Source organism: Meriones unguiculatus, chromosome 3 (genome assembly GCF_030254825.1).
Source record: "Meriones unguiculatus strain TT.TT164.6M chromosome 3, Bangor_MerUng_6.1, whole genome shotgun sequence".
In the NCBI taxonomy this organism is placed as follows: Eukaryota; Metazoa; Chordata; class Mammalia; order Rodentia; family Muridae; genus Meriones; species Meriones unguiculatus.
Window position 1 is genome coordinate 71,230,833 of NC_083351.1, and position 21,892 is coordinate 71,252,724.

At 43.1% G+C, this 21,892-nt stretch overlaps 1 pseudogene; it reads right to left on the bottom strand.

The window, feature by feature from the left end:
* Window positions 1–7,387: 7,387 nt before the first annotated feature.
* Window positions 7,388–8,736, bottom strand: LOC110558570 (nucleoside diphosphate kinase A-like; annotated as a pseudogene).
* Between the last annotated feature and the right edge of the window lie 13,156 nt (window positions 8,737–21,892).

Consider the following 21,892-nt stretch of genomic DNA (forward strand, 5'->3'; position numbering starts at 1 on the left):
ACAACCCTGAGATTTCACCTTACACCCATCAGAATGGCCAAGATCAAAAACTCAAGTGACAACACATGCTGGAGAGGTTGTGCAGAAAGGGAAACCCTCTTCCACTGCTGGTGGGAATGTAAACTTGTACAACCACTCTGGAAATCAATCTAGTGTTTACTCAGACAATTAAGAATAGTGCTTCCTCAAGATCCAGCTATACCACTCCTAGGCATATATCCAAAAGAGGCTCAAGTACACAACAAGGACATTTGCTCAACCATGTTTGTTGCAGCTTTATTTGTAATAGCCAGAAGCTGAAACAACCCAGATGCCCCTCAACTGAAGAATGGATACAGAAATTGTGGTACATCTACACAATGTACTACTCAGCAATTAAAAAATAAGGAAATCATGAAATTTGCAGGTAAATGGTGGGAACTGGAAAGGATCATCCTGAGTGAGCTGTCCCAGAAGCAGAAAGGCATTTCCTAAAATAATTAACTAAGGTAACTAATGGTGAGTGGAAGTTTGAATAAGAATGGGTGCCCTAAGCTCATAGATCTGTTTTGTTGTTGTTTTGTTTTGTTTTTTGAGATATGGTTTCTCTGTATAACAGCCCTGGCTCTCTTAGAACTCATTTTGTAGACTAGACTGGCCTCAAACTCACAGAGATCCACCTGCCTCTGTCTCCCCAATGTTCGGATTAAAGGCTAAAGGTGTGTGCCACTAGGAAGTGGCACTAATAGAAGGTGTGGTCTCTTTGGAGTAGGTGTGGCTTTGTTTAACACACACCTGTCTTTTCCCCAGATCAACTTCTCCTCCATTTCCCTTCAGAAAAGAGTGGACTTCCCAGGGATAGCAAACAAACACAGCATAACAAGTTACAATAGAACTAGGCACAAACCTTCCTATTAGGGCTGCATGAAGCAATCCAGAAGGAAGAAGAGTGTCTTAAGAGCAGCCAAAAGAGTCAGGGATACCCCCACTCCCACTGCTAGGAGTCCCACATAAACAACAAACTAACAACTATAACATATTTGTAGAGGACCTAGCACAGACCCATGCAGGCTCCGTGATTGGCTGCGTCAGTCTCTGTGAGCTCCTGTGAGCCCTGCTTAGTTGATTCCCTGGGCTGTGTTCTGGTGTCCTCAACTCCTGCAATCCTTTCTGCCCTTCTTCTACAGGGTTCCCTGAACTCAGAGGGAAGACGGAGGTCTTCAATTTGGGCTCTCTCTGTGTCTAATGTTTGGCTGCGGGTCTCTGCACCTACTCTATTCAGCTTTTGGAGGAACCCTCTTTGATGATGATTGGACTAGACACCGATCTATGAGTATAGCAGAATATCATTTTATTATTTTTTTTTATCCTAGATCTCTGGGCCATCCAGCCTCCAGTTCCCCCACTCCAGGCAGTGGCTCTCTGTTGTTGTTAGACCAGTCATTGGCTGGCCATTCCCATAAGTTCTGTGCCTTTTCTTCTATCGTACTGTCAATGCCTAAGATTCTTTTTCATTTTTTGTATTCTCTTGGTATTACTTGTGTCTGTAGTTACTGTTTACTTACCTAGATTTTTCATTTCCAGAATTCCCCCACTTGTGTTTTCTTTCTTGCTTCTATTTCCATTTTCAAGTCTTGACCTTTTGTTTAATCTTTAACTATTTGTTTGTTTTCTTGACTTTAAGAGATTCATTCATTTCCTCCAATTTTTGTTTGTCTTTTTCTCTATTTCTTTAACGGATTTATTAATTTACTCTTTAAGGACCTCTAACACCTTCATAAGGCATGGTGACAAGAGGAGAGGGGCGATAGGAGATAGGGTAGGGAACACTGAGAGAGTGGGGGCAGTCTGCAGTTGGGTTGCCTACCTGGAGTTCTGGAGGCTGGTGGCTGAGGCTGATGGTCTCTGGTGCAGCGGGGTGCCTCCCTTAGGGTTGCAGGCTGCCACAGACTGACAAGGACTAGTTCTGAGGATCTTTGCCCTGTGCTTCTTTCTTTTTCTGTTTTTGTTATTTGCAAGTTTCATACATGTACACAATGTATCTTGGTCATAACCAGTCCATACTCCTCCCCTCCAACTTCCCCCAGAACCACCATCAGTTCCCTCCCAACTTCATGCCCTATTTTTATAATATTTACTTACTTATCTGCCTGTTTTGTTTGTTTGTTTTTGACACACTGAATTTAATACATGCATCGGATGGCAGTCATCTACTAGCTACTGAGGAACCAAGCAGTGGCCACACTCCTAGAGAAAAGTGACTCTTCTCCCCCAGCAGCCATCAAACGGTCTGGAACTTGTTAGGTATTCCAGGCTGGCCTCCAACACATGGAAATCCACTTGCATCTTCTCCTGATGTATGGGATTAAAGGAGTGTATATTATCATGCCTAGCATTGTGGGAGAATTTTTACAGGTCTTGGGTAAGTAATCTCAGCTGCAGTGAGTTCCTGTGTACAACAGTCTCGTCATGCCCAGAGGACAGCATTTCATAGCTTTCCTTCTTATCCTCACATTCTTTCTGCCCCCAACCCCAGTCTTCCCAGACACTCTGGGTTGGTTTGCTATAGATGTCCCATCTGTGGTTGAGCAACTACAGTATTCTTAGTGCTTAGAACAGAAATGCATTTCTGCATTGACCACTACCCACGACAATAAGAAATGTCCCTTGTTGGGAGCAGCACAGCTCTATGGATATAAATATAAATATTTAGAAGACAGTTTGACAACATGACTGTTTAGAAAAACAATATCAAAAGGGCCTATGGTTTCCCTAGCCACTAGTTTTTGTTTTTGTTTCTTTTTAATCAAACTGTTTGTGTTTTATTTTTTAAAAGTCATACTTTAAAATATTCATTTATTTCTTGTGTAAAGGAAATTGTTTTTCCTACCCCTTTAAACTTTTTGCTTTTTTATTAATTTTAATTTTTATTATTTTTTCACAATTTATTCATTATATATCCCAATTGGAGCCCCTTCCCTCAACTCCCCTTCCAGTCCCACCATCCCTCCCTCTTCCCCCATCCCCTTCCCCTAGCCCACTGAAAGAAGGAGTTCTCCACAATTGCCATCTGCCCATAGCTTGTTAAGTCTCAGCCTGGATCCTCTTCCTCCATGGCCTGGCAAGGCCACCTCACCAGGGGCGAGTGATCAAAGAGCAGTCAACTGAGTTCATGATAGAGGCAGCCCCTGATCCCCTCACTCAGAGACCCACATGGAGACTGAGCTGCCTCCCACTGTGTAGTCATGCTCCATTAAGATTTCTACTATAATGTGTGTACATGAGCATGCCTGCATGTGTGTGTGCATGCACATGTATGCACACAGGCACACATGTGTATGAGCAAAGACTTGCAGAAGGCATGTTAAGAAGTGAGCCCATAGACATAAAAGAATAAATAGGGAATTTTCCCTAAAAGGTGACTAGAGGAGACAGTTTTGACTTCCTGCACTTGCATCTTAAACCAGTTCAGGCCAGACTGTTCTTTCTATTCTTCTTACCTAGATATACTGGGAACACACTTGAATAGAATCTGTCTAGATTTGAATGTCGCCAACGGTTGGGAAACCAGAGATGAGAGCACATGTAGTCCAGTGCACACAGGAGCTTGAGGGATTCTGACCTTACTGAATGCATAGTTTGGAGAGGGATGCATGAGCATAGTAGGTACTAGTGAAGAAATGAGGCTGTAAGTGCGTTATTACACAAGGTGGGTATGTGCATAACCCAAACCAAATGCACGTCCCAGAGGACTAGGCTGTCTCCCCGATGCTTGCCTCATGCTGGCATCAGGATTCATCCTGGGAATGGAAAACTGTGCTCCAGTGGTAACCTAGCCACTAGTTTTAACCATGTTTACAGCAGCAACATGAAATCCTGCCCCTAGGAGCAAGCCGCACTTCTAGTCAGGCATGAAATCCTGCCTATAGGAGCAAGCCACACATCCAATCAGGAGAGCAATTTGGTTGCACCTATAAATGGTGCTGTATGTCTTGCCTGGCAGATCAACATGGAAACATGCAGGGGCCACTGCTAGTTAAGAGCATGATGTCTTTTCTCCCCCTGCACCCTGGATAGCACCTTCTAAGCTATGACGGCTAGCCAAGAGGGCGTTTTCTGGTCAGTTGAGACTGAGGTTTCTTTGTCTTGAAACCACTGTGTATATTGTCTTCAGACATTCTGTTTTATTATCTAGTCATGGTGGGCAAGCATGAGCACTTGGCAAAAGCCTGTCTTGTGCTTCTGTGGGGCCTCCCTGACCAATAAATCACAGGGAGGCAACCTGTGCCCATCAAGGAGTTTTCATTTACTCATGTCTTCTGGGAGCAGTATTGTCCACTAATGCAGAATACTTCTGTTTACTCATGTCTTCTGGGAGCAGTATTGTCCACTAATGCAGAATACTTCTGTTCAATCTCCCCCTCCTCTTTTTTAGGTATATTTTTAATTAGCTTATAAACTAGTGGGGCTTCATAAGGCTTCTTCATACATCCTTAGTTTGGGTTGTTTCTGAAACAGGCTAGTTCTCTCTGTAATTGCTGCTTGCCTTCCTTATCCACTCTATCGATCAACACCAAGAACAACAATGAACCATGACAGGCACAACTAGAAAATAAATTTATTAGGAAGATACTGGATGACTCAAAAAACAAATTGGCTGGAAGATGGAGAAGCAGGCTTTGAAGACATGCAGGAACCAAAAAGGCTGGCAGCTGGGGAGAGCAGCAGATGTCGCTGGCACCAATGACATCCATTACCATTGTTTGGTGGCTCCAATGGTAGTGTCGTAACTGCTGCATTGTTACAAGCAAAACATGACCATTTCTTTCTCCTTGAATCGTTCTTCCTGAGTTTTAGAAAGAATATGTGATTACAAATGTGGATCACACCTATTTTCATTTGTTTTGAGATAAGGTTTTGCCATGCTGCCTGGGATGATCTTGAATCCATAGGCTCAAGTGATCCTTCGGCCTCAGCCTTCCAGGCAGCTAGAACTACATGCACATACCACCGCACTGACTTCAGTGCTCCCAGTTTCCCAGGCTGATTCTCCAAATCTTCTGCTTGAGGGGATGAATAGACCAAGGATGATTTTGGATTAAGATGTGTCTTAGTTACGTTTCAGCTTCTGTGATTAAAGTACCCCCAACAAGCCCGGCAATGGTGGTGCACGCCTTTAATCCCAGCAACTCCGGAGGCAGAGTCAGGCGGATCTCTGTGAGTTTCAGACCAGCCTGGTCTACAGAGTGAGTGCTGGGACAGCCAGAGAAACCCTGTCTCAAAAACCAAAACCAAAACAATAACAACAAAAACCAACCAAAGCAACTTAAGGAAGGAAAGGTTGTGTTGGCTCACAGTCCATCATGGCAGGAACTTGAGAAAGCAGATAGTCACCTGACATCCACAGTCAGGGAGCCGAGAACAATGAGTATCCAACTCTGCTCACTTTCTCCGTTTTAAACGGTCTGATAACCCTGCCCACAGGAAACAGCTCTTCCCAATGTAACATAGCCAAGATAATCCTGCATGGGCATGACCAGAGCTTCTTCTCTCAGGCTGAACTCATCAAATTGAAAACTGTGCTCCAGTGGTTAACCATTAGATTAACCATCATAAGGTGCAAAATCATATTTTCATGGATTCTATAGTGACCTCCATTTGGGCCCATCACAGTGTGGCAAATCTCTGAGATTCTGTGAGTATGCATGTGTGTGTGCTCGCATGAGTGCACATGCACACGCACACACACACACACACACACACACTTTATTTCTTTTCCATGATAACTTGCCTTACTTCCTTTATCACTTTCTTGCCTTTGTTAACCTTTCACTTTGCTGTTTCCTCTGCAACACTGTTTGAACTTGTGTTTTTATAACAAATATCTCTTTTTTATACTATACCTTTTCTCTGTTTAGGGCTATTTGAATCTGGAAAAAGATCTGTGTACATGTAGCCAAAGTTACTTGTCTTCAGTGACCTCATTCTGCATTCCAAACACTGTATATATGTCTTTTTTTAAAAGATGAATCTATCTATTTATTTATTGTTGTAGGTTGCTATTAAAATTTACTATTAGTTATCTTTTAGTAATGCTGTTGTTAATCCTAAACTGCTAGATAACCAAATCACCACACAAAGACTGAGATTTATTTAATTAATCTAGAACACAATGCTGGGCAATAGTTACTACAACCTAAACCTCCAAGCCCATGTAGTTTACTAACATTTAGATTTCCCACATTATACTTGCTTTTAGTGATGTATTAGGTGCAGTCCATCTCTCCACATCATTCCAAGATCTTGCCTCCTGCCTCTGCCTCTGTTCTCCCAGCTTTCTCCTGCCCTTTTCCTCCCACTCTTTCCTGTCCTCTGGCTCCTCCCCTCTCCTGCCTACTCCTTCCTCTCTATTGCTCAACGTTGTGGCTGGTTGTTTTATTTTGGATGTTTACACAAAGTTGAGACACTTAGTTTGTGTAAACTTAGTTGATACTTAGTATAAGTATCACAATGCAATGTCAGGGTTGAAACCAGAGAGTTGGGGGAGAGAAATCAGCATTTGAATGAACAAGGGTAAGGTGTATACATTTCAAAAGAACATTATACCAACTGTTTGTTTGTTTGTTTATTTATTTATTATGCTCTGCCTGCATGTGTGCTTGCACACCAGAAGAGGGCATCAGATCTCATTACAAATGGTTGTGAACCAACGTATGGTTACTGGGAATTGAACTCAGGACCTCTGGAAAAACAGCCAGGCTCTTAATTGCTAAGCCATCTCTCCACGTCCTGTATATACTACTTAAACCATTGTGCTTGTAATTTATTCACCCAAATCTAGTATTCTTTTGCATAAGGCAAACCTCTAATTTCCATTACATTTTAGTGTTTCCCTAAATTACCACTTTTTTTTTTTAAATTGAAAATAAATCCAGCTAAGATTTCAGAACACTTTTTTTTGGGGGGGGGTGGTGAAACAACATTTTAATCTACCAGTGGCATGTACCACTGTACATGGAGTCACAGCACTGACCACTGCACAGGGGTCACGGCACTGACCATCTCACAGGGGGGTCACAGCACTGACCACCTCACAGGGAGTCACAGCACTGACCACTGCACAGGGGTCACAGCACTGACCATTTCACAGGGAGTCACAGCACTGACCACTGCACAGGGGGTCACAGCACTGACCACCGCACAGGGAGCCACACCACTGACCACCTCACAGGGAGTCACAGCACTGACCACTGCACAGGGAGTCACAGCACTGACCACTGCACAGGGAGTCACAGCTCCCAGAGGTTACTTCCAGATCAAAGGAAGTTCCAGAAATATATAGCGTTGCGGGTCCTCTGCCTGTGAGAACAGGGGGGAGCAGGTGGGAGAGCATGCGCCCTCCTGTCGCTCAGATCCAGTTCTGTGCACAGCTCTCGTGATCCACCAGCTCTTCGGGCTGAAACCATAAGCTGCGCTCTCCACAGAATCACTGCCATGGATGATATTCTCTTCGGGCTGAAACCATAAGCTGCGCTCTCCACAGAATCACTGCCATGGATGATATTCTTGCCAACTTGGATGCAAAAGTCTCCTGGGATGGTCCCAGGCTTTGAGTCTGCAGGGTTGGTCTCTCCGAGCATTAACCAGCCTGTCTTCAAAACATTCAAACCATCCCAGACCATAGCAACCACTGGTCCTGAGTGCTTGGAGTTCACCAGGCCAGGAAAGGAGTCTTTCAGGTCGATGTAGTTCTGCTTGAGAAGGTCCTCTGAAGCCTGCATAAAATTCAGACAAACAAGGCATAAGCCCTTCTGTTCGAAACGCTGATGATCTCACCCACGAGCCCCCGCTGGACCCCATGGGGCTTGATGGCAATGAAGGTGAGCCCCTGTTGGCCCTGGTCCCCTTCCGAAGCCAGGCGTTTACCTCCGGCTGTGGCTGAATACCTTCTTTTTCAGTGTTTTTATGATGCTACCAACACTAACTGATTGATTGACTGATTGACTGATTGATTTTTCAAGACAGGGTTTCTCTGTGTAGCCCTGGATGTCCTGGACTCACTTTGTAGACCAGGCTGGCCTCAAACTCACAGAGATCCACCTGCCTCTGCCTCCCTGAGTGCCAGGATTACAGGCATGTGCCAGTGTGCCAGGCTCCAACCTTAGTTTTTTATGGTCTGTTGGCTTAGGTATATTTTTTAGAATTGTTTTACAATAACAAAAATGTAAATGTCCAATGATAGTAGACCATCTGAAGAAATTATGATATTTTGATATAATAGAATCCAATGCAGCTATTTAAAAGAATGAAGCAGATTCATATAGACTGCTCTGAAGTCAAATGGGAGAGGATTGGCTCAGAAATGGGTGTCAGAATTATTTTCACCCATGAAAAAGTCCTATATGCAAACACTATCTCCAGAAAGGCCCTGGAGGAGTTCATTGTGGTGTTTGCCTCTGAAGCAGTAATCTGTTGGGCAGGGAGCGGGGGGGGGGGGGGGGAGAAATTGTTTTCTCTGAAGGTTCAATATGATACTAAAATAGGATCATTTTCCCCCTGCTAGGGGAAAGTTAGAAGCATTGACAAACACTGTATTAATTTATGACTCCTGTGAAAGACCTTGAAAAAGCAGTCTATTCAACTTGGTTCAGAGGTTAAATATTTTCTGATTTCTCAGTTTGCATATCATAAGAATTTGGGTCTCCACTTTTCTTTTCCTTTTCTGTGGTGCTGTGAATGGAACCTACACTGATTCATCCTGTTAGGTGAATGCTCTACTTCCGGACTATACCGACGTTCTGATTTGCCTTTTAAAGCATTCCAGGGCACAGAGGTTGGCTATCTACCTGAATCTCCCCTTCCATGTTATTTACTTATTCAGCAAATGCTGGTCATCTATGGGACCAGGGTCAATGCTAGGCAACATGGTGTCTTATACACCATTAGTGGGTTTCAGATTCTCCAATGAGAAAAAACAAATAAAGGAAAAAAATGTAATAATGGTAACTTTTGGAAAAAAATCATTTGTTTATATTGCTTATAGATGTTGGGGCATAACCTACATGCCAGACACACACGTGGAGGTCAGAGGGTAGAATGCTTATGGAGCTGGCTCTCTCCTTCTACCATGTGGGTCCTGAGGATGAAACTCAGGTTGTCAGTTTAGGCAGCAACCCTCTGAACCATCTCACTAGCCCACAAATAATGCTAATTCTGTGACTGAGAGCATAGTTCTGTGCCGTCTTATCCCAAGTTCTTGCTGGGGATATAGCTCAGCTGCTAGTTTAGCAGGTACAGCCCTGGATCCGACCTCCAATGTCACAGAAAATGGTGGGCCTGTAGCCTCAGCACTTGGGAGGTGCAGGGAGGATTCTCAGAAGGTCATCTTCAGTTGCATGGCAAATCTGGGCTCCATGAGCCCTGGCCTCCAATGAGCCCTGTCTCAAAACAAAACAAAACAAAACAAAACAAAACAAAACAAAACAAAACAAAACCAAAACCCATCAAATTCTCAAAATACCAGTAAAAAGAATTGAGAACTGTGTATGCTTAGGTGCCATCTATTATTTTCAAACTGTGCTTTCTTTTCTTGTTTCTCAGATTTTTAGAAATTGGCAAGAGGTTTTTGGTTTTTTGTTTGTTTGTTTGTTTTGCTTTAAAGAAACAAACTTGCTTGTTTTGCAGTTGGAATTGAACCTGAGCCTTGTTTGTGACTAGAGAAGAGCCCTAACCACTGAGCTATACCCCAGACTCCAGAGTTATTATTTTTACATATAAGCTTTTGTAGAATAAGCTGAGTAAAAGGCCACACAGATGTCATAACAACAGTTTCTGTGTGCTTTAATAAGTACAATTTTGTTTGATTATTTCCCCCCATTTACTTGGGGTGCTAGAGACTTCAGCAAGACATTGCGGGTTATAAATAAAACGATGCTTCCAGCACCTCCTCTCCCCCCTAATGTGGCACTCCACTGACACCTAGCAATGCTGTGAGAATCAGTATTTAGTTCTTTCTTAAAACGATTTATTTATGTATTATATATGTGTGTATGTGCAAATGTATATAATGCGTGTGTTTGCATGCCAGAAGAGGGCCGCAAGTCCCATGATAGATGGCTGTGAGCCAAATGTGGGATCTGGGAACTGAACTCAGGACCCCTGGAAGAACATTCAGTGCTCTTATCAACTGAGCCATCTCTCCAGCCCCAGTCTTTAGTTCTTTTTCCGAAAGTTCAGACAACTATTTCCACCGTGAGCCATTTGTCTCTCTAAACAAAAAACAAAGCAAGTGTGATAGAAACATGTGGTATTCTGCTCAGCCAAGAGTTGCAATTCTACTTTCCAGTGGGGAAGGCCATTAGAAAAATAACCAACCTGAGTCTGAAAGGAAGCTGCCAAGAGCCACCAGGAAAATCCATGTCTGTTGGAGTGTCTTCTTTTTTGCTTGCTTTCTCCTTTCTTTTCTTTTATTCACTTACTCACTCACTCATTCATTCATTCAACTTAGTAACCTGGACATAGACTACTACATAGACTACTGGGCATAGCCAAACCGCCCGAGTTTTCAGCCTGACTTTACTACCTATTCCTACTTGACCTTGATCAAATTACTCAAGTGCTGTGCACTCTACCTTTTTTTTTGTTAATCTGTAGAATTGTAATACCTCCTAGAGTTGTTCAATATCTGTTCTCTGAAACAGTTCCAGGCACATAGTAGACAATATTAGTGGTGTTTCTTCCATCTGCCTGTTAATTGTCTTAACACATGATGGAACCACTAGGGTTCACTCACTGAGCCAGGTGCTTGGGGTCTGGTGGTGAATGAGATGGCCACACCATCTGCCTCCACAACTTTGAGCCTGTAGAAACAGGCCAGTGCAGATGTAACTACATGACTAAATAAAATACGGAGTGTTTAGATGAACGGAGAGAAATGTTACGGATTCACAGTGTGAGAGATCCTCCTAATCAAGGTCACACAGAGGTGGATCTCCTTGTTCTCAGAAGGAATTTGACAGGCGCCTGAGCAGCAATGTGGTGTGTGCTTACACGATCCTGGGAAGCCCAGCTCTCTGCAAGAAGCCAGTTGCATCACTCACTTAACTCTTCGTTTGTTTTGTGACAGGGTCTCTCTGTGTAGCCCTGGCTGTCCTGGAACTCTATCTATAGACCAGGCTGGCTTCAAACTCACAGAGATCCTCCTTTCTCTGCCTCTCAAGTGCTGGGAGTCAAGGTGTGTGCTACCACTGCCAGCTTCACTTACTTAACTCCTAAGGAATGAAGATTAAATGATCTTGCATATCTCAAACAGAACAATATGTGAATATGAGACAAAAACTCCACCTACTGGGGCTGCAGAGATGGCTCAGAGGTTAAGAGCACTGGCTGCTCCTCCTAAAGGTCCTGAGTTCAGTTCCCAGCAACCACATGGTGGCTCACAACCATCTATAGTAAGATCTGGTGCCCTCTTCTGGCGTGCAGGCACACATACAGGTAAAACATTGTGTATATAATAAATAAATAAATCTTTAAAAAAAACCTCCACTTATGTGATGTGCATCAGATATTACTATACAAGAAAAGCATTAGTACAAGTGACAATCAGATAAAAACACAATAATGTTGATGCCATTGTTGTTTTTTTTTTGTTTTGTTTTGTCTTTCTTTAAGTAGAAAAACTACCTCCTCTCTTACCTTGTTCGAAAGGTAAACATTTTAGAAGAACATACTTTTGGGGAGCCTTGTAAAGGGGCTTCCTAGAGACTGAATTAAGGGATTTGCGAATGCTAGGCAGCCTCTACCAATAAGCCACACCCCTAGCAGCACTTTGAGCATGGTAATTTCCTAGCCTCTTTTGCTTAAATCAGTATTGCAGCCGCTCTCTTTATCCTCTTTCAGTGCAGCCTGTAGTATAGGTTTAAAAGAGACCTCTGGAAATATGAAAGCGCAGTCTAGACTCTAGAGCTACTTATGTGCACAGATGATGCCAGCATCGGTTATAAATGATTTCAGCTTACTTTTGTAGACCAGAGGGAACGCTGAGCTTAGCCAGATCACACAGGCTGTGTTTAGCTGTGTTACTTCCAGTTGACTTGTCTGACCTGCAGTTTACCCACCTGTAAAATTGTCAGTTATTGAACCTTTATGAGGAAAAATAAGACAATACCTGCAGAAGGATCCTGTAAAGATCCATTCATTTGGAAATGCAGCCTCAGACATTTATCTGTCATGTGACCTGACATAGTTTTCTATGTTGCTGGCCACTTTCGTGAGCTATTCGTATTACCTCATGAATTCTAAGCTATCAGTTCTAAAACTTTCACTACTTATTGCAACTCCACATCAATCTAAGAAACCTACCTAGAACTTAAATTTTTGGGAAAAAGCCTGAAGGTTTTCTTCTGGTTTCTTTTTTTTTTTCCCAATTGTCTTTCTTCCCTCTCTCCTTCACTTCCTGAAAACCCTTCATCTATTCATTCAAAAAAAAAAAAAAAAAGGCAAAAGGAGTTTTCGCTCTAACCACTATCTAAATGTTCATGGTACTTTATTTTATTTATTTATTTATTCTTTTATCTCTCTGCCTCTCTGTCTCTCTTCGTGTGTGTGTGTAAGTGTGTGTGTCTAGCTATATCTGTGTAAGTGTCCATATGACTGTATGTGCATATATGTGCACAGGTGTCCACAGAGGCATGGGATCCCTTGGAACTGGAGTTCCACACATTTGTGAGTGCAGGGACCCAGACTCCAGGCCTCCAGTTGAGCAGCATGTGCTTTGAACTGCTGAGCCTTCTCTGCAGCCCTATATGGTGTTTTATATGCTGCCGTAAAGTCATGGGTGTGTGGTTATATGGGGACGCACCAGTACTGGACCTCTTTCTTTTTTCCATTTGCATTTCTTGGTGGAGGTCTTAACAAATGCATTGAATTTATCTGAAGAGACTATAATATAATCAAAGCTATTAAGAGTCCACAGCTCATTTCATACACTTAGATCCAGCAATTTACTCAAGGGAGTTTTCAGTGGGGTTAAAAATAGAGATCTGAATCCAGACAGTTTTGTTCACAGACTTTTGAGGGGGTGAAATAGTGGTGGCTGCAGACTAGGGTCTTTGTTAAGGAAAAAAAATACAACATCCAAAGAACTGCAAAACCCCACCAGGAAAATGTCTGAGTATTTTAAACTTTTGACAGAGATGTGTTTGTTTAGAATACACCTCCTTTTCTGCTTGTGTTTAATCACAGTCACAGCTTAACTCAGGAGCATATAATAAGGAAGGAAAACTTACAGAAATCTTCCATTAATCCAGATTCTTTGAAATTAATGCCTGGAGGTTCCTTCTTGTACCAAGAAATCAAGATAGCATATTAAGGTAGCAATTGCATGTCCTGGATTGAAAAAAAAGTTTTGAGGGGCTGGAGAGATGGCTCAGAGGTTAAGAGCACTGACCTCTTCCAAAGGTCTTGAATTTAATTCCCAGCAACCACATGGTGGCTCATTAACCATCTATAGTGAGATCTGATACCCTCTTCTGTCCTGTAGGCAGAACACTGTATAAATAATAAATAAATAAATAAATCTTTTTAAAAATCAGTTTTGATTTATAGTATCTATTAGTATTAAACTTTGTCCTATTTTTGGTTCATAGTTTTGGAGATTCTGTATAAAGAAAATTTAATTTCACCTTGTGTGAATGTGAGTGTGTCTGCATCTGTTTACAGCATGCATACTGATGCCAGTGGAGGCCAGAAGAGGACATTGGATCCCCTAAAGCTGTGGCTATAGGCAGTTGTGAGTGACTTGATGTCACTCAGAAGCAAACTCTGATTCTCAAGATAGGTTAGTGAGTTCTCTTGGCCACTGAACCCTCTCTTTAGGGCCTACCATGAAATTCTTACTTAGATTAAGACGGGCAGGAGTCTGCAAGCTCAAAGGCAAGTGTACAGATCTGCAAGGGACAGTCCATGCATTCCACAGATCCGAGGTCCATGGTAGTTGGAGAGTGGGTCAAGCGCTTTGCCGCTGAGCTGTACACAGAACGTTGAAGTGCTTAACTACCTTGAGCAGGAAGCAATAAACCAGCCCCTCTTTTTGTAACCAACTTGACTATGTTCACAGCATCTTAGCTGGCTTGAACACTTCGTAGACACGGTAAAGAAACCACCCTTCATATGCAAGGAATACCGCAGACTCAGCCACTGACCAGGAGCTGTGCTTCAGGGGGCCTGCCAGGCACTCCCACTCCAGACAAAGTACCCTGGCTTTGGAAGGCTTCTCTCCCAACATCCTAGAACTCTAGGTGGCTCTGATCACTCTGTAACTAATTTTGCTCATGCCATGGGGAAGGGAGCACACTCCCAACATTCCCAGCCCTACAAAAAGCTTGTGGTTCATGCAACTCAGAGCTTGTGATTGGTCATTACTTAAGGCTGGAGGCCGGAAGTCCTATGTGTTGTGATTGGTGCAGTTTACACTTGTATGCCCCAGACTTGCCATGCCCTTTCTGGCAATCTGCAAGCAGGTCCTCTTTCATGGGCTGCCCTTAGTGTTGCAGCATTAGGCTCAATAAAATCTTCTCTTCATTGTTTGTTTTTTTTTCTTGTCTATTTGTGGCCTTAATCCCAAGTAGAGCAGGCTGAAGTGGTAACAGGATGAGAGGGTAGCAGTGGCGGTGGCGGAGCAGCACAGCAGCAGCAGGAGCAGGAACAGTAGCAGCAGCAGCTGTCCCCAGGAGTATCCCGTCTCTACTTCCTTCTAGTTATGAGTTCATGCTCATTATTTGCAAGGCTCTGAATTCAATCCTGGCCTCTTTACCCCACTTCCCCCCGCCCCTTTTCCATTTTTCCTTCTTGTGTGGTGTGTGTATGTGTATCCATGTTTGCAGGCCTATGGGCACACATGTGTGGACATGTGTGTGTGTGTACATATGTGTGTATGTGCATATAAAGGCCTGAGACTGATATTGGGAATAATCCTGTATTTCTCTTCCACCTTACTCATTGGGACAGGCTCTCTCAACCAAACCTAGAGCTGAGTGGTATGGCTAGTGTCCCTACCCAGCTTGCTGAGAGATCCTGTTTCTGCCTCCCGAAGCTGGTGCAGTGACTAATCTTGGTTGTCAACTTGACTACCTCTGGAATTAGCTAAAACCCAAGTAGCTGGGTACACTTGTGAGACATTTTCTTGACTGGATCATTTGAGGTGGGAAGACTCACCTTAATTCTGGGCCTCAGCTTCTGGTGGCAATCCACATAAAAAGACATGGAAGAAGAAAGCTCCTAGGTTTTGTTTTGTTTTGTCTCCTTGCCTTTACTCTCACTGGCAGGTTCATCTACCCTGCTGGTGAGGCATTCCTTCACAACAGATTTTTCTTCAGAAGTCCAGCATGGACTGAAGACCATCAGCTCTTTTGGAATTCCCCTGGACTCCTGCACCAGACTGGGACTGCTGAGACTATCAGATTCCTGGCCTTTCTGTCAGGGGCGAATCACTGTTGGACTTCCTGAATCACAGCCTATCGGCCACTTTAATAAATTCCTTACACACACACATGCACACGCAAGCACAGGCACGCACACACATGTGTACACATACAAGAACACTCTATTTGTTCTGTTCCTTAAGACTGACAGCTGGAATCACAAGTTGACCACCACACCACATAGCATTTATGTGGGTTCGGGGGATCTGAATTTCAGCCCTTACACTTATGAAGCAAACACTAATCATCGAGTTGTCTGCTCCACCTCAGACCCTGCAAAAAACTAAGTTGCCTCTGAGTTGTCATGTCATGGCTGCAGCTGGTCAGTGCATGTACACATGTGTGTTGTTCCTGTTTGAACGGAGGATATTGCACATCCTAAGCTGTAATCTATCACAGAGCCTGTGCCCTGAAAAGAGGCAACACTTAAACTGAGAGCAAGATTCTACCCTTGCGTTCCTGCTGCCACTCAAACCATCTACCATTAGAAGCATTGGCAAAGAGTCTCCCTAAGCCAAGGGAAGAGAAGAAAGAATACACACAACAGTCTAAAGCTACTTTTGAGTTTATTCAATGTGTACTTCACAATGTGCAGAGCTGAGTAACATGGTTCAGTCAAACAGTTGCATCAAGAGGGCCATGAGAACCTCAGCAACAGAATTCACTGATGTTGTCAGTGTTGAGCCGCTACATCTTTATCCAATGGCCCCTTCCATTTTTCTTCATCTCTGAGCTTTGTCCTCAGCATTACTCTGTGTAATCATCTTATTACCACCAACAATATCTTTTAAGTGCTTTATGCTAACTCCATGTTTCACTGAAAACTCTTAGCAACTCAAGGAAAGCATTGCTTCTGTTTTAGTTGGTTAGGAAACTCAGGCTCGGGGGAGTCAAATGACTTGCTCACTATCACATAGCAAAGTCACTGGCAAATCAGGAGTTAGGGTCAGAGCAGTGTTTGTTTAGAGAGTGTCTCCTCCAGAACTCCATGAGCACCTGGTGGCTCTCTCCTGAAATCTCAGTGCTTTGGAATGGCATGAGAAGGTGCAGCACACACATTGGCAAAGAGTCTCTCGAAGCCAAGGGAAGAGAAGAAAGAACACACACAACAGCTTCCTGCTGGCCCAGAATTGTCTTTCTGACTTATTTACTTCATGGTTTTTCTTTCTCTTCTTCTTGTTTTTGAGTTTTCATCATATTCTGGACAGTTCAGCAGTTCATTTCAATCAGCACTTTCTTGTTCCTGTGTGAGCAGTTTCGCTTTGAGTGTTCTTCTGAGAGGGTGCATGCTCAGCTCTCTCCTTATCTACCATCGAGGCTCCTCACTCCCTGCCTGTCCAGGACAGAGCCACACTGTCATGCTATTCCCTGAACACACTTCACACTCTATTTTATTTCCATTTATTTATTTATTTATTTATTTATTTATTTATTTAGGTTTTTCAAGACAGGGTTTCTCTGTGTTATCCTGAAACTTGCTTTGTAGACCAGGCTGGCCACAAACTCACAGAAATTTGCTTGCGTCTGCCTCCCCTGTGCTGGGATTAAAGGTGTGCCCCACTCAAAACTAAAGTCCAAGCGGATCAAAGACCTCAACATAAAACCAGATACTCTAAATTGGTTAGAAGAAAAAGTGGGGAACAGCCTAGAACTCATTGGTGCAGGAGATAACTTCCTGAACAGAACACCAACAGCACAGACTCTAAGAGCAACAATCAATAAATGGGACCTAATCAAACTGAAAAGCTTCTGTAAAGCAAAAGACACTGTCTTCAGAACCAAAGGACTACCTACAGACTGGGAAAGGATCTCCACCAACCCTATATCTGACAGAGGGCTGATATCCAGAATATATAAAGAACTAAGGAAGTTAAAAAGCAATAAATCAAGCAACTCAATTAAAAAAATGGGGTACAGAGCTAAACAGAGAATTCTCTGTAGAGGAATATAGAATGGCAGAGAAACACTTAAAGAAATGCTCAACGTCCTTAGCCTTCTGAAAGATGCAAATCAAAACAACCCTGAGATTTCACCTTATACCCATCAGAATGGCTAAAATCAAAAACTCAAATGACAACACATGCTGGGGAGGTTGTGGAGAAAGGGGAACCCTCCTTTATTGCTGGTGGGAATGTAAACTGGTACAACCACTTTGGAAATCAATCTGGCGCTTTCTCAGACAATTAGGAATAATGCTTCCTCAAGACATAGCTATACCACTCCTAGGCATATACCCAAAATTTGCTCAAGTACACAACAAGGACGTTTGTTCAACCATGTTTGTAGCAGCTTTATTTGTAATATCCAGAACCTGGAAACAACCCAGATGTCCATCATCAGAGGAATAGATATAGAAATTGTGGTATTTTTACACAATGGAATACTACTCAGCAATTAAAAACGAGGAAATCATGAAATTTGCAGGCAAATGGTGAGATCTAGAAAAGATCATTCTGAGTGAGGTATCCCAGAAGGAGAAAGACACATATGGTATATACTCACTTATTTAGACCTATAAGATATGATAAATATAATGAAATCTATACACCTAAAGAAGATAAACAAGAAAGAGGACCCAGGGTAAGATGATCAATCCTCACTTAGAAAGACAAATGAGATGGGCATTGGATGTAGGAGAAAACAAGTAACAGGACAGGACCCTACCACAGAGGGTCTCTCAAAGACTCTACCTAGCAGTGTATCAAAGCAGATACTGAGACTCATAACCAAACCTTCGGCAGAGTGCAGGGAATCATATGAAAGAAAGGGGAGTTAATATGACGTGGAGAGGACAGGAGCTCCATAAGGACCAAATATATCTGGGCACAGGGGTCTTATATGAGACTGTTTCTTCAACCAAGGACCAAAAATGGATATAACCTAGAACCTCGATGTAGAACCTAGATGTAGCCCATGTAGCTCAGTATCCAAGTGGGTACCCTAGTAAGGGGAACAGGGACTATTTCTGACATGAACTCAATGGCAGACTTTTTGACCTCCCCACCCCCCAAGGGAGGAGCAGCCCTGCTAGGCCACAGAGGAGGACTTTGCAGCCAGTCCTGAAGATACCTGATAAAACAGGGTCAGATGAAAGGGGAGAAGGTCCTCCCCTATCAGTGGACTTGGAAAGGGCAGGGAGGAGATAAGGGAAGGAGGGTGGGATTGGGAGGGAATGAGGGAAGCAGGATACAGCTGGGATACAAAGTTAATAAAAAAAAAAAGTGTGCTCCACTATCCCTAGTTTCACAGTCCAGACTTAAAAAAAAAAAAGATTTTTTTCCCCCTTGGAGCAGAGACTTTGTAATGGATATATTTTACCAAGGTGCTGGAGAATCGTGCAGTGCTGCCTGCATTGGATGCAATTCTGGGTCACAAGTCTGCACACTCTTTTGTGACTGTCCTGTGATAGTAGAGCCTCTCATCCCCCCTTTCTTTACTTCAGCTTTACCTTTAAAATAAGAAACACCTTATCTTTTCTTCTATATGACTTTCACTGTTGAATCACCCCTACTGGATAGACCTTTCTTTTAGCTCTGGTTGCCTTTCTTAACTGTGGCCATCACCATGTCACCCTCCAGAAGCAGGAAGTCTGTTCAGCCATCCCTTGATTCCTTTCACAGATATGGCATAAACATTTTTTTTTTTTTTTTGGCTCCTGTGTTGTCAGCACAGTTGATTATAGCTCCTACTGAAAGACTCAGAGAAATCCAGGGTTTCACTTTGGAGGACCTGCCATGTCCTTAATTCAACGTCTTGAACACTCGGGAAGAGTGAAAAGGGGATTTATTTCTTTAATGTGTATGTATGTTGCCTGCACCTATGTACATGCACCATGTGTGTGGAGTACCCAGAGAAACCAGGTGACAGTATGTAATCCACTGGAACTGGAGTTACAGCAGGTTTGCAGTTTGCCACATGGCTGTTGGGGATCAACCCCAGTGCTCTGAAGAGCAGCTGGTGCTTGGAGCCACTGATGAGCCCTCTCTGCAACCTTCAGTCCAGGCTCTTTTTCATTATATGAATTGATTTGGAAACAGAAGTTTTATTCTGGTGCTTTAAGGTTAGCAATTATGGTTCATACCCTTGTCAGGACCAGAGATTTGCCATAGGAGAAACTATGGAGCGATCTAGCTCTTTCTCATCCAGACTGAACAATTCTGTGTCAGGAAAGGAACTCATCTTCCGTATCCTAGAGGTTTCAGATACCCTCAGGAGGGTGTTCGTAAGCCACCTGCCTATGAAGCTGTCTTCAGGAAGCCTGTGGCACACTCTAGCAACGGATATGTTTTAGCTTCTCACCACTGTGGCAAAATACCCAAGGGAATAAAGTTAGTGAGAATTTACCTTAGCTTAGAGGTTCAAGGATTTTAGCCCACGGTCACTTGACTCCTTCGATTTGGGAAGGCAGAACATCCTGATGGGGAGTGTGGAGTGGGGCATGTTTGCTTACCTCATGATGTCTAGGAAGCAGAGATGGGGCTTGTTTTCATAACAAAGTCTCACCTCCCAAACATATTAAGTCACAAGTGCAAAAATGAATTAATTCATCCATGAATTCATCCTCAGTTTCTAATCACCTCCCAAAGACCCCACTTTTGAGTGCTGCTGCACTGGAAAGAAGTTATCAATACATGAGCTTTGGGGGACATTTAAAATCTAAACAAGACTGGGGAGTGATGGCACACACCTTTAATCCCAGCACTCAGAGGCAGAGGCAGGCAGATCTCCGTGAGTTCAAAGCCAGCCTGATTATATTAGGAGTTCCACAACAGCCAGGGCTATATAAAGAAGCACCCGGTGTTAAAAAAACATAAAACAAAAACAAACCAATAATAACAAGGTAAAAGATAGCAGCTTTCCTTTGCTCATTTTTACTCATTTGACACACTTTTATTCATTATTTACTGGATACTCTTCTGAGTGGATATTTCTGTCCAGAGGGAAGAAGTTAGAAAAAAGAGTGCAGTTAAAAAAAGGTATCTCCCAACTGACTTGAAAAGAAAGCCAGTCTGCTTATACAACCAGAAAGGATATTTGGTAAGGGTGTTTGCACCAATCATGGCACAATCCTTCAAGCAAATAAAAAATTATGATCTGCACCAATCACAAATCTTTGATGAGTCAACACCAGGAAGAGTGTTCCTCCTATGGCCTTCGTGAAAATGACTGCAGGGTCAGTTGGTGTTCACTTAGGGTAATCTTATTACAGTGCATTCAAAGGCCAGTCAGTGCAGGCTGTCTGGAGTGACCATGACTGGAGCAGGTCTTCAGCTGTGCAGATGCTAGGGTATCCTCAGGGTGACTGAAGACGCTCCAAAATAGTAGGGCTGCTATAAGGGTAGTCCGGCCAGTTGCTAGTAAGAGAGCTACTTGGCTGAGAGCCCTCCATTGAAGGCTTCCGAATGTAAGTGAAGGACTGGTCAAACAGTGCACTCTTGACAGTAATAATCATCACAGAAATCATACAAAGATTTTACAATAGATTTAACGAAAGCTCAAGACAGAGCTAACAATTCTAACAATATTTACATTCAGATGTTACTTGGTAGGCTTTTAAGGCACTTTTCTCAGCTCACCAGCCCACCTCCACTCTTGGAAGCACTTTTCCTTTCTATTCCAGGCCTAACTTAAAAGGCATGACATTCTTCACCTCTCCTGCTGGCTGCTGCAACTTTCACGGAACCTGTTCATGTTTTTTTCTTTAGCTTAATACAATTGTTGTTGGGCATTTGAAAAAAGTTACTCAATATTATTTAATAATGCTTCACAGTGATTCAGTGTGCCATGAAAGAAGTGGTTTCCTCCCGTCTGTCTCAGTGGCATCTCCAAACAATTTGTAACGCCAGTTCAAGGGACTATCTCTCCTGACCTCCTATGGGACCAGGCAAATACATTCATGTAAACAGACATACATGCAGTTAAATTTGTTTATTTATTTTTTTCGAGACAGGATCTCACTATGTAGCCCTGGCTGTCCTAGAACGCGCTCTGTAGACCAGGCTGGCCTCAAACTCACAGAGATCCACCTGCCTCTGCCTCTGCAGTGCTGGGATTAAAGGCCTGCGCCACCACTGCCCACACCATACTTAGAAAATAAAATAAAAAAAATTTAAAAGGGCTACGAATATAACTCAGTGGTAAAGTACTTGATTAATATGAGTCAGGCCATAGTTCCTGAGCAGACTACAGGGACATATTCAACTGAAATTAAACTTGAAATGAAGGAAATGAGAACTTTCTTTATTCCCCTAAGGTACGTTCACCATACAATTCAACTTCACGGCTCACTAGACATAAACTACAGGTCCCAGGATGCACTGCACGATTAATCTCCGAACGGGTTGCCCTCGCCTCATTTGAATGGGTATGGTCGCAGAGAGAATCGTTGCCAGAGCGGTGTGGAGAGTCTTGTGCAACCCTGCTCAAGCCTCGCA